The 11,870-nt window shown below is 38.8% G+C and overlaps 1 long non-coding RNA gene across 1 annotated transcript; it reads right to left on the bottom strand.

Annotated features, from left to right (window-relative positions):
• Positions 1 to 10,177: 10,177 nt before the first annotated feature.
• Positions 10,178 to 10,737, bottom strand: LOC122013349. The gene is made up of 3 exons (XR_006120563.1): positions 10,644 to 10,737; positions 10,475 to 10,555; positions 10,178 to 10,218 (listed from the first exon to the last, which is right to left on the bottom strand). It is a non-coding gene; the product is annotated as an uncharacterized LOC122013349 (long non-coding RNA).
• Positions 10,738 to 11,870: the final 1,133 nt, after the last annotated feature.

The raw sequence follows: 11,870 nt of genomic DNA, 5'->3' as shown, positions 1-11,870 counted from the left end.
ACTTGACTCTCCATCTTCCTCTCAAATCAAGTCAAACTTGACCACATCTCTCCCATGGTTGATCTAATCCAACCATTTCATTCAAGCCAATTTAATATAATGAATCTAATTCATTTAATTAAATTGATTCAATGAGTCCTAATCTAAATTAGACTCATTGAACACATGAATCAACTTGAGTCAAACTCAATTAGCCCAATTAGAATTACTCTTAATCCAATTTGATTCATCAAATGAATCTAATCCTCTTGGTTCATCATATGAACCTAATCTCCATCTAATTGTCCTTAGTGTGTGACCCTATAGGTTCTTGTAATGTTGGCAATGCCCCTAAACCCATTTAGAAACATAAGTAATGAGCGGTATCTAGCAACACATCATTACTACCCAAGTTACAAGAATGTTGAGATCCAACATCACCTTGTGACTACTAAATGTGACTCCTCAAAAAATATGACAAGTGTCCTTCTATCCTAGACATCTAGATTGATCAATGTGAGGCATAGACCGTGTCATCCTCTGATCAATCTAAATCTTGAACTCCAAGTAGACTCACTAAATCAAATGAGCACAATATCTCATATTGACTCATTTGGGCATGGTCATGCACTTCGTGGTCTCACTCTATCAAGAATATCAATGTCTCTCCCGTCATATAGGAGGGATAGATCCTATCTACATCACTCACATCCCTCCGCATAATTTGTTACATACCCAGTAATCGCCTTTATAGTCCACCTAGTTACGGGTGACATTTGACGAAACCATAGTACATAACTCCTTATGTAGGGAATCATGGTGACTTCAGGTCTAAGGACTAGTAGTCATACTAATAGACACATGAGAAAGTATATAACACTCATATAACGATCCATGATACTTTCTCATGGCGGGTCATTCAGTATACATTCTCTAATGCATACCCATGTGTCAACTTGCATCTCTATATCCATGACTTGTGAGATCAAGTCATCGAGTTGACCTACATGCTAGTCTTATTGCATTAACATTGTCCCTGAATGTTAATACTCGACTAGGAATGATTAAGAGTAGTGTTCCCTATATCATCTCACTATCGATTCAACCAATCGATTGATATAGGTAAGAACCTTCTACTCAAGGACGTTATTATACTTAGTTTATTTGGCACCAATACAAGTAAGTATAATAACCAAAAACCAAATGCCTTTATTTATATAAATATGATACAACAAGTCTAAAATACAATCATCAAATGATTGGCTCTACGGCTCTAGCTAACACATGTAGCATGTATACGCATTTACATATGATGCATGGTGCATCTGTAGAGATATATATGCATACATTTCTTTTAGTTACTAGCTACATGTGATTATGATATATAGCATTTGTTTGAGATATGATTGTTGCATATAGTTGTCATGCTTCATTCATGCTCATTTATTATACATGTATGCTCAGGTGTTACGAGCAGATATGTAGTTGATTTCTGGTGAGTCTACTAATCCTTATACGTGTATGTTGAATCTAGAGTGGGTATGAGCATTTATTATGTCAGATATAGTTATGTACATTTATTATGTTAGTTATGGTAGGGTTCGCTGATTATGTCATATATGATTATGTTCTTATTTTCCTACTGAGACTGTATACTTTGATCTCCATATTTTATATAGACCATGCACTATCTTGTCTATTACCTGCTGAGTGGCCCGCACTCACCACCCCACTTGTGTATTGACTTTTTCCTTAGGTAACAAGTAGATGATTGTAGAGTCGCTTGGAGTATCCTGTCTACTGGTCCCACGTCACATCCGAGGACATATTCTGATTTTGTTTCCTGTTTTACTTGCATTATGATGTAAAATACGGTACCCAAATAATAATTAAATAATAAGGTTATTGGAGAAATATCCTTATTGGATTTTTTGAGAATTTTTAGGAATTTTTTGGGATTTAAACGGAGTCTGTATGACCCGTTTTGAGGGGATGGATTCGGGGTACAATGAAGGCCTGTTTTGAAATACCCCTTAAATTGGAGTTGATTGAGGAATAAACTTAGAAGTTAAGTAAGTTAACCAAAGTTTATTTTCCCTAAACTCCCGATCCTTACTCATCTTCCCCGACACTTCTCCCCTTTCTCTCGGTTCCCATCGCATCTCTGCTCGGATGCCGGCGATTCTTGGTCGTGCCAGTGATGTCCAGCCCACCGCCACCGGACCTTCCTTCTCCGTCCCGATCGCCGATGTCGAGCCTTCCTCCTCCCTCTTCCTCTCGAGACGTGGAGCCTTTCTCCTTTCTTTAGCCCTTTCGTGATTTCCCTGGATTACTCTCTCTGTTCCTAGCGTCTCCGCCGTGGATAGCTTGATCATGCCGGCACTATACGATCACCAAGCCTTCTTCTTTGCTGATCGTCTGCACCCTCCAGCAGTCCTTCTCCCCAGATTATCGCCCCTTGTGCGGGCAGTTCTTTGATCAGAAGGGGCAAGATCCGAGCCTAGTCTATCCTCACCGCACCAGCCGGATTAGTCCCGATACTTCCGGTCACGGGAAGGTATGTGGTGGCGTTGATTCTTGTTTTTCTTTTCTTCTTCCAGTCGATCCTTACTTTGGGCAGTGACAGGGGTTGTATGATGCTCCGTCGCAAGATTGTAGGCAGTGGAATTTCTTGTTTCTGGCCATTCATGTTCGTGATGCATAACAGGTGCTTGACGAAATGCCTAAGTCTTCTTATCACCTCTATTTGTGCTGGCAACTTCATTGGCGACCACCTGTTGCTGTGAGTAGCTGTCGGGAATGTGGCCATCCACTGTAAGAGGCTGTGAGGTAACAAGAACCTCATTCCATGTTGTTGTTTTATTCACATATTTAGAATTTGATTAGTTGGTGAAATAGATATGTGTCTGAAATAAGAATTTGAGTTGATTAAGTCATACTCAGTTGATAGTCTTGGATTATTTTGGATTTGTAGTAGACTTGGAGTTGTAAGTTGTTGCAGTATGATTGATAAGTTGAGTGGTTTGTTGTAGAGGACTACATAATCGTTAATCAAATTCATTGGATTGATATTGTGGTGGTTTGGTTAGTTGTTGATGATGAGATTACGTTGATGTGGATTTATTATGAAGATTTGATCTTATGATAGGTTTTGTGGTTGATATCATTATGTGGTAGATTGGTAATTAAGAGAATAAATTTATTGTTGGATTAAATGATGTGTTGATTTAGAGGAGTTTTGGAGATGTATCATGTATAGCCTAATCTAATTAGGTTGTATTATGATTAAGGTTAGTTGGAGTTAATTACTTATCTATATAATTAGGCTAAATATAATTATGTGGGGGATTCGGGACGAGAGTCTCGACATGGGATTTCTGGACATGATCTACGTATTAAGGCGGATATTTCTTCCTTGGTCTCTTTATAGTTTATTTGAAACTTAGTGCATGGTTATTATTGGATGAATTAGGTTGCTTTATCTTATATCATGATCGGTTGCTGTTTTTCCTACATGATACTTATGCTTGACCCTTGTCATGATCTATTTAATTCATATACAGTCTCCACTCTTGATATATACTCTGTTGTGATTACACGTGTAGAGTATGTCTTGTGGGGATTGTCGGGTTGTTGGTATTACCATGCTGATTGGGTATATGATGTGGACTGTACATAGATGGGTATGTGTTATAGGAGTCATCTTGTTGATCGTGCATTTACATGTGGTGTGTACATACGTATTTATCATGTACTTTTGGATGAGTTGTGTTGATTGTATGTTCGGGGTATATACACATGTCTGTTGTGTTTTTACTGGAGGATACATGTTGATTGTACTTATCTTTTGTGTACATGTGTCTGGTGGGATTATTGGAGATTTTTGGTTGATTATACATGTGTAGTGTGTACATATGTTTGGTGGGATACCTGGAGGTATAATGACGATTATACTCATGTTGGAGGTATTTATGAGATTTGGGGTTGTTGCATGGATGATGATTATATATATATATATATATATATATATATATATCATATTCATCATTTATTGCATCTGATGACCATTGTCTCCCTTGTGGTGAGAGAGTCGTCAGTTGGTTTGGAAATAGTGTTGCACACTCGGCCACTCATGGGTAGTGGTAGCTGGAGCAGTTGCCGCTAGTCCTGTCGTGCCACCCGGTCACGAGGTTTTGTGAGATCCGGCGTTGTGAGCAGTCAGGGACCCTGATGCTATGTAGCTAGATAGCTACTAGCGGACTATCCACCTTGACCACTATATAGTGGGCTGGAGGGCAGTACAGTCGTCACAGACCCAAGCCTCTCGGCCATACAGGGGTCGTGGTGTCTGGAGATGTGGCGGGGGTGACCATGGAGTATGCATGCACTTTTGCATATGATGCGCAGTGCATTTTGGGGGGATATATTTACATACATGCCTAGTAGATACTAGTTGCATGTAATTGTGATTTGTTGCACTTGTTTGAGATATGATTATTGCATATGGTTGTCATGTTGCATACATGTCATTTATTTTACATGTATATGTCGTCCTATTTATATTGCACAGGTGTCACGGGTATGTCTGTTGTAGATCCGGTGAGTTTACTGATCATTGTACCATGTGTCGATTCCAGATTGGGTTATTATATCAGGTCATTATATTAGTTGTGGTTTGTACAGTTTATATGTCAGGTTATTATGTCAGATATGTTTAGGTGCATTGATTATGATAGTATGATCATATTCTTTATTCCCTACTGAGACTGTATACTTTTGATCTCCATGTTAGTTCATAGACCATGCACTATCCTGTCTATTACCCGCTGAGTTACTTATACTCACCACCGCATATATATCTTTATGTTTTCAAGTTATGGTTAGAGTGTCGCTCGGAGTATCCTACGTCACATCCGAAAACTGTTTTGGCCTTTGAATATGTTTTTATTTGTATTTGGTATTTGCTGTATTTGGTGTGCTGTTGTATTTGTTGTTGTGGTTGTTGTATAAAGCCTAGCCGGCTAACAGTGTGTTGTTGTGTTTTGTATGGGCTTTCCATTATCATTTTTCCGCTGTGTTGGTATTAGTACAACCGAGTGGGCTATTAAATATATATATATAACTGTGTGGTTGTGTTTATTCTGTTCCAGCCGAGTGGCTGATTATATAAACTGTGTGGTTGTGTGTATATTCCAGTCGTTTGTGGCTGATGTATATTTTGGATGTATTTATGTTGTTGATTGTCACCGGTACAGGGGAGATGCTGTCGGATTTTTGTCTGGCAGGGACTCCTTTGGGGGCGTGACATATGATTTGTGAACTTGACATTATATAACTCGCCTTTCTTTTGAGAGCTTTACTATGTGGTGTCTTGTATTTGTTTTGTTGTGGTTGTGTAAGCCTAGCCGGCTAGCAATTTGTCATTTTTGGTATATGGATTTTCCTCTTGTTTTTCACCATGTGAGCTGCTTATTATAGAACTGTGTGGTTATGTTCTTTTTGTTCCAGCTGTATGGACCGTGTATATAACTATGTGGTTGTGAATGTTCCAACCGTATGGAATGTTGATACTTGTGAGTAGCCTCAGGGTATTGTATACTTATTTCAATTGTCACCATTATAGGACAGATGTTGTCCGTTTACTGAGCAGGGATTCCTCTTGGGGCATGACAGAGAGCATCAGAATACGAGGTAAGTGAGGTATGTGCCCTACCTACTGAAAAGTCATTTCAATTTATTAAGATGCTTTCTAAGAATATAGTAAAACTAGAGAATGAAAATGCTAAGATAAAAATGACCATAGCCAATTCATGCCCATTAAAAATGTACAATAATCTAAGAGTAGAAAATAAAAAATTAAAAGTATAAATAGAAAAACTAGAAATTAACTATGTATGTTTGAATTCAAATATGTTTCAAAAATGAGAATTAAAAAAATTATGATAGAATTAACTAGCACGTCAGAAATCACCAAGGATAAATTCAAAAAATCTTTAGAAATTATAAACCTCCAAAATTTTTAATAAATTTAGTACATGAAAACCTATATTGGATTTCAAAATCATTTTTAGATTAAATTCCCAAAAATTTTGAATTATTAGGATAGAAATTGTTTTAATTAAAAAAATATTTTTCAAGTGAATTTTTCTATTTGAATTTCTTATTCAAAATTTTTATACTTATAGAATAGCAATATTTCTGTTAAGGGAAAATTTTTTAAATTTTTTTTCAGTTGAATTATTTTCTACGAATTTATTAATAAAAATGATATTTTAAAAATAAAAATAATTTTTAGACTCATTTTTGAAAACTTTTTTTTTTTTTTTTGATAAAACAAGATATTCTCTATCTTAACAAAAACTTTTAATTTTTTCGAATATTAACTGAATTATTATGAATTATTTTACAAAAAGTAAATTTTTAATATTAAAAAGTAAAGAAAATAAAAATTTTAAAACTTTTATTTTTTTTATATTAAACAATATGTTTTACATATCTAAAAAAATTAGCAGAATTTTTAGACTTGAAAAGATATTTTTTAATATTTATTTTAAAAAATGAGTTATTTTACTAAAATAAATTATTTCTATTTGATTAAATAATATCTTTCTGTAAAAAAATTTTTATTGGTCTAACTTATTCTACTTAAATTTAACAAAAAAATTCAATTTTTTTAAAATCAAAAATAATTTTAAAATTACTTTTTTTAAAATAGAAATTTAATTATTAAAAATAGAATATGTTTAAAAATTATTTCTGAAAACTATTAGCCTATTAATAATTATTATTATGTATCCCTAAAAATTTATTTCAAATTTTTCTAACTATTTATTTTATTTTTCTTGATTTTTTTATATGATCAAAGGGGAAGAAATAGGTAAAAGTTAAAAGGAGTTGAGAGGGAGTTAGGATAATTTTTAAAAATTTTAACTTTGTACTTATTTTACAATTTTATTAACTTATTTAATTCATTGTATTGAAATTTTGTAGTTATAATTGCAATTTACTATGTTATTTCATTTTGGCTTAACTCTAACTTAAATTGGGTTAATGCACATCAAAAAGGGAGAGACTGTAAATATCTGGGTTAGTTTTGATGTGATTAATCAGGTTAAGTTAGGTCCTATGTATTTGATCCTTATGTCTAAATGTGCAGGAACTTAGGAACACAAGAAATCGAATGAAAGATACAACTAGTGAGAAGGATGACACGAGAAGAGAGTCGACAGGCTCGGTGCATCTGAAGGACGAGGTACTGCGGAAGAGTACACAGGCGGACGAAAATGATGCACATGATGGTCCGAGGGATGAGAAGTCAGGGCAGAAGGCTATTTGAGGAGAAGGTCAAAGTTTGGTTCAGTTCAAGGGCAATCACTCATGAAGGAGACCAGCTTAGTCTGCCTTGTGGAAGGCGACTTCCATGGGCTAGAAGGCACTTTCAATGGGCTAGAAGGCACCTTCAATGCCTCATGGAAGGTATCTTCCATCATATAGAAGGTGTCTTGACTAGCCATTAGTTGAGGATAAAGCTTTATCCTCGGCAGATAAAATCTATCTGATGGAAGGCGCCTTAGTCCACTTTAAAGGCATCTTCAAGCTGCGATAACATTTTTTAGGGGCTATAAAAATACCCTTAGATCTAGGAATTCTAGAACAACTGAACTACAAAACTTGTATTCAATTTATTAGTATTTTCTAGGCTTAAAAAGAGTGTAAGAGATTTTTCCACCTTCAACAAACGAGATTAACTAGTGGAGCTTTCTTCATTGTCTTGGATTAACAACCACCTAGATAATACCAAGTAAATTGCCTCTTTTTCATTAATTGTTCAGTTTTATTATTCTATTTATTTTAGTTGTCATAGTCTAATCAAATCAAAAGAACAAGAGGGGTTTTTTTTAAGCAATTCACCCTCCCTCTTGTTGGCCCCCATTGCACCAACATACAGAGTCTGACATGAGCTGGCTATTCCCACAAGCACGGTCATGCCCTCTCCTACCTAAGAACCATCTTGCTCAACCTCCGACACGCAGAGGTCATGCCCACAAGCATTGTCATGTTTGTTGACTCAGCTAGTGGCACAATCTGATCTTGCCACCTAGGATGTCAATGTCTGACCCCTTTTCTACCGACTTGAAGCAACATAGCCAGGCCATACTTCCCAGCACGACCATGGCTTGTGGGTGGTGACTCGGTATTTTTGGAAGGTTCTAATAGATTTGGTCTTTTTGGAGAGCTATAAAAGGCCCCATGTCACGCCCCAGAGGAGTCTCTGTCCGAAGAAATTTCGGCAGCATCTCCCCTGTACGGCGGACAATCTGAAACTTTTCTACAAGCACTATATACCTCAGCCACATGCGGCTGGAATAATAACAATAAAAGGAAACAAACACCACGCAGTTAATATCAAATTCAGCCTCTGGCTGACACAACCATGCAGTTAAAAATAAAGCAGCCCACTCGGCTGTGCCAAAACCAAAACACAAAACTGCTAGCCGGCTAGGCTTACACAACCAACAACAAATATAAAATACCACATAACAACATCAACACTCCAAAAATAAAACCGGAGTACAGAGCTAACAAACTGATACATAAAACAAAACAAAACATACGTGAAACCGATAAGTCTTCTGATGTGACGTGGGGACCAGCAGACAGGATGCTCCAAGCGACACCCTAAATAACCTGGTACCTGAAAAAGATAGTGTCAACGGGGGTGAGTTCAACAACTCAGCGAATACCAATGGACATGAGTAGTAAGATATATCTAACAGCAACAAACATGGAATACAGCTTCCTAATCATATATAGGGAATATGCAAAACTGAAAGGTAACTGAGGAAACTGTACTCACCAGGAACTCCTATCCAGACAAAAGGGTCGTCAAACCGAAAGTGTCAATAATCCTGTATGCAGGTCAAAAGTATGCATCCAACCAAAATGCAGCAACCAAATGCAGCAAACACAATCATAAGAATATAAATGCATCAATGCATATGATGCTAATGATGCGTCCTGGTCACCCCTGACGCCAGTCAGTCATCTCACACACCATGGAGAGACCGAGTGGGTAGGGCTGTGACAACCGTGCACTCTGTCGTCACTACTCCTGATGAGTGACCGAGTGGACGGGATGCTGTCGGAGTACTCCTGTCCTGTGACCCCAAATCATAAATGGGGGAGCTCAATGCTCTCAACTCCCGGTACACGATGACGGGGAGGTATCTCTGCCGGCTACCACGCTGAGTCACCTGACCAACGGAGCCAAACAGAGTCCACCGTCTGCCGGCTACTACGCTGCTACACTAAATGCCAGCGGAGCCAAACAGAGCGGAACTGACTGCTGGGAAGCCAAACAGCAGAACCGCCACACACCTGCCTGATATACCACTAAACCATGAGTGGGGGTGTGCGCAATACATGTAACTGGCGATGGGCTCAACCATAGTGGAGCCGACAATCGCACAGCATGCAATCATGATGCATGTCACTATGCATAACAAAAACTGATCATCATAACCCTATCCATATATACAAAATGGGTACTGTAAAAGCGATGGTCACATACCAAAATCTATAGTACACAGGTCAGATAGAATATCAAAAACCTATGTCCTGAACATAATAAGTATGGAATATCCTGATCAGCATAGAAAAATCCATATATACATAATATGGGTACCACAGTATCAGTAGGTCAATCCACGGATCTAGGGCATACAGGTCCTCTATGATATAGCAACCTAGATCCTAAACATATCTCCTTCCATAACATATGTACCAACAATATGCACATATCAAGAATTAAGGTCTAGGTACACGAATCATATATGATATACAAATAGAGGTACACAAACCAGTCACGACATAAAACCTAAGTATCAGATAATCTCGATACACATGACTGAAACCAAAAGTCCAGAACCTAGTCCTAACCTCGGTAAAACATGGTATGTCACTTATTCTAGAAACTAAGATACTCATGGTAATACAGTACTCATGGCAATAAATCACATGATATAAGCACGGATACGTCACAGGCGATAAACCTAACATGCTATGGATATCAAACAGTGACATACCAAAGACAAACATGTTCATTGCTTGTAGTTATAAAATACTATGCATATCCAAAGATAATATCATAAAAGATAAGTCAAGAGGTACCCGCCTCCAATAGAAAGGGTCGTATCCGATCCAAATCCAACGTCGAGTTGCTCATCTCGCGTCACAGTCCTGTAGTACATAGTATACAGATTTAGCTAATTAAATACCAATTAATTAGCTAAATCAAATCCTCGAGAAACTAACATAAATCCAAATCCAATTATAAACCCTAATTGGATCATTTAACTCCTCAATCAATTCTAATTAATTCATTCGAATTAGGGCTTGCAATAAAATAACCAATCATAGTATCTTACTTGATTTAGCCCTAATTCAATACATACCTAATTCATCAACAACATGAATCAATTTCCCTACTTCATACCTTAATCCACAGCCCAACAAATCCATAGCAAAGACAACTTGCTGTCGGAACAGAGGTAGCTATTGGAAATCAAGACACGCCCTGCAATGCACTGTCTAGATCAAAATGAAGCTCAAGAAATCGACATCCAAACAACAACCAAATTCCCAGAACAACCTGAGCACCTTACCTCTTCCTCTAATCGCCTGCGATGACCAAGAACCCGACGAAGCTGCTGCTGGAAACCTTAATACCAGAGACTCAGGTCGATAACAAGCTGGCGGCTGGCAGACCAGTGCTAGGGCAGAGGACGATCGGAGTGGCGCCGGGAAACTAGGGCTCGGCGTGGAGAGGCTGGAACAGCCCGATCCGGTGGTCGGCAGTGGTACACAAGGACAGATCTAGGGCACGGCTCGGCCCTTGGTCGAAGGTTTGCACCGGCGACCGTGAGTCGGAACTAGAGCAGAGGGAAGATGGTTGCCGGCGCTAGGGCACAGGGAAGACAACGCCACACCGGCGTTGTTCTGGAAGGAGACTCCCAAGTGGCGCTCAGGCCGAAGAAGTCACGGTCGGTGCTAGGGTACAGGCGCGCCGACGGTGGATCGGCGCTGCTCCGTTCGCCTCAGGCGGTGGCGGCGCCTAGTGCGGCTCGGGAAAGAGCAATTGAAGAGGTGTTCGACGCCGAGAGGGAGGGAAGCCGAGGAAGGGAATCGACCGGTGGTGGCGTCGGCTAGGGCAGAGGATGCTGTCGCCGTGGGGGGCAGAGGGTGAGGAAGAAGGAACGGCCGCGAGGAGGTTAGGGCACGGCGTCGGGTTCGGCAAGGGGAGAAAGAGGGGAGCGCGCGGGAGAAAAAAACAAGGGAAAATGAAAAATAAAGGAAAAATAAATAAATAAATAAACTTTTCCTCGTTAAAACAGGGTAGCCTAAACAGGCTTTCCTGGACCCCGTTTTTATCCCCGCAAACTCATCCATATGAGCTCCGAAAAATTCCCGAAAATTTTTCAAAAATTCCGAAAAATTCCCTTATTAATATTCGCCTATTTTCGGTATTTTACATTCTCCCCCACTAATAAAAATTTGGTCCCCAAATTTTGTTATCTACCATCAGCAAGTACTAACAACAGATGTAGAGTATAAATGCTGAACGGTAAATAAATCACATACCTCAAGTGAAAAGATGGGGATATCGAGCTCGGATCGTATCCTCGAGCTCCCAAGTAGTCTCCTCGTCTGAATGATGCTGCCATCCGACTTTAACTAGCCGGATAGTCTTGTTCCGCAACTGACGCTCTTTCCGGTCTAGAATCTGTACCGGAACCCCTCATAAGTGACGTCAGGCTGAACTGGAACTGAGATATCAGTCAGCGCATGTGTCGGGTCTGGTATATACCCCCTTAACATAGACACAAAGAATA

This window comes from Zingiber officinale, chromosome 8B (assembly GCF_018446385.1).
Source record: "Zingiber officinale cultivar Zhangliang chromosome 8B, Zo_v1.1, whole genome shotgun sequence".
Classification (NCBI taxonomy): Eukaryota; Viridiplantae; Streptophyta; class Magnoliopsida; order Zingiberales; family Zingiberaceae; genus Zingiber; species Zingiber officinale.
The sequence above is the reverse complement of the archived record's forward strand: the minus strand, read 5'-3'. Positions and strand labels throughout refer to the sequence as shown.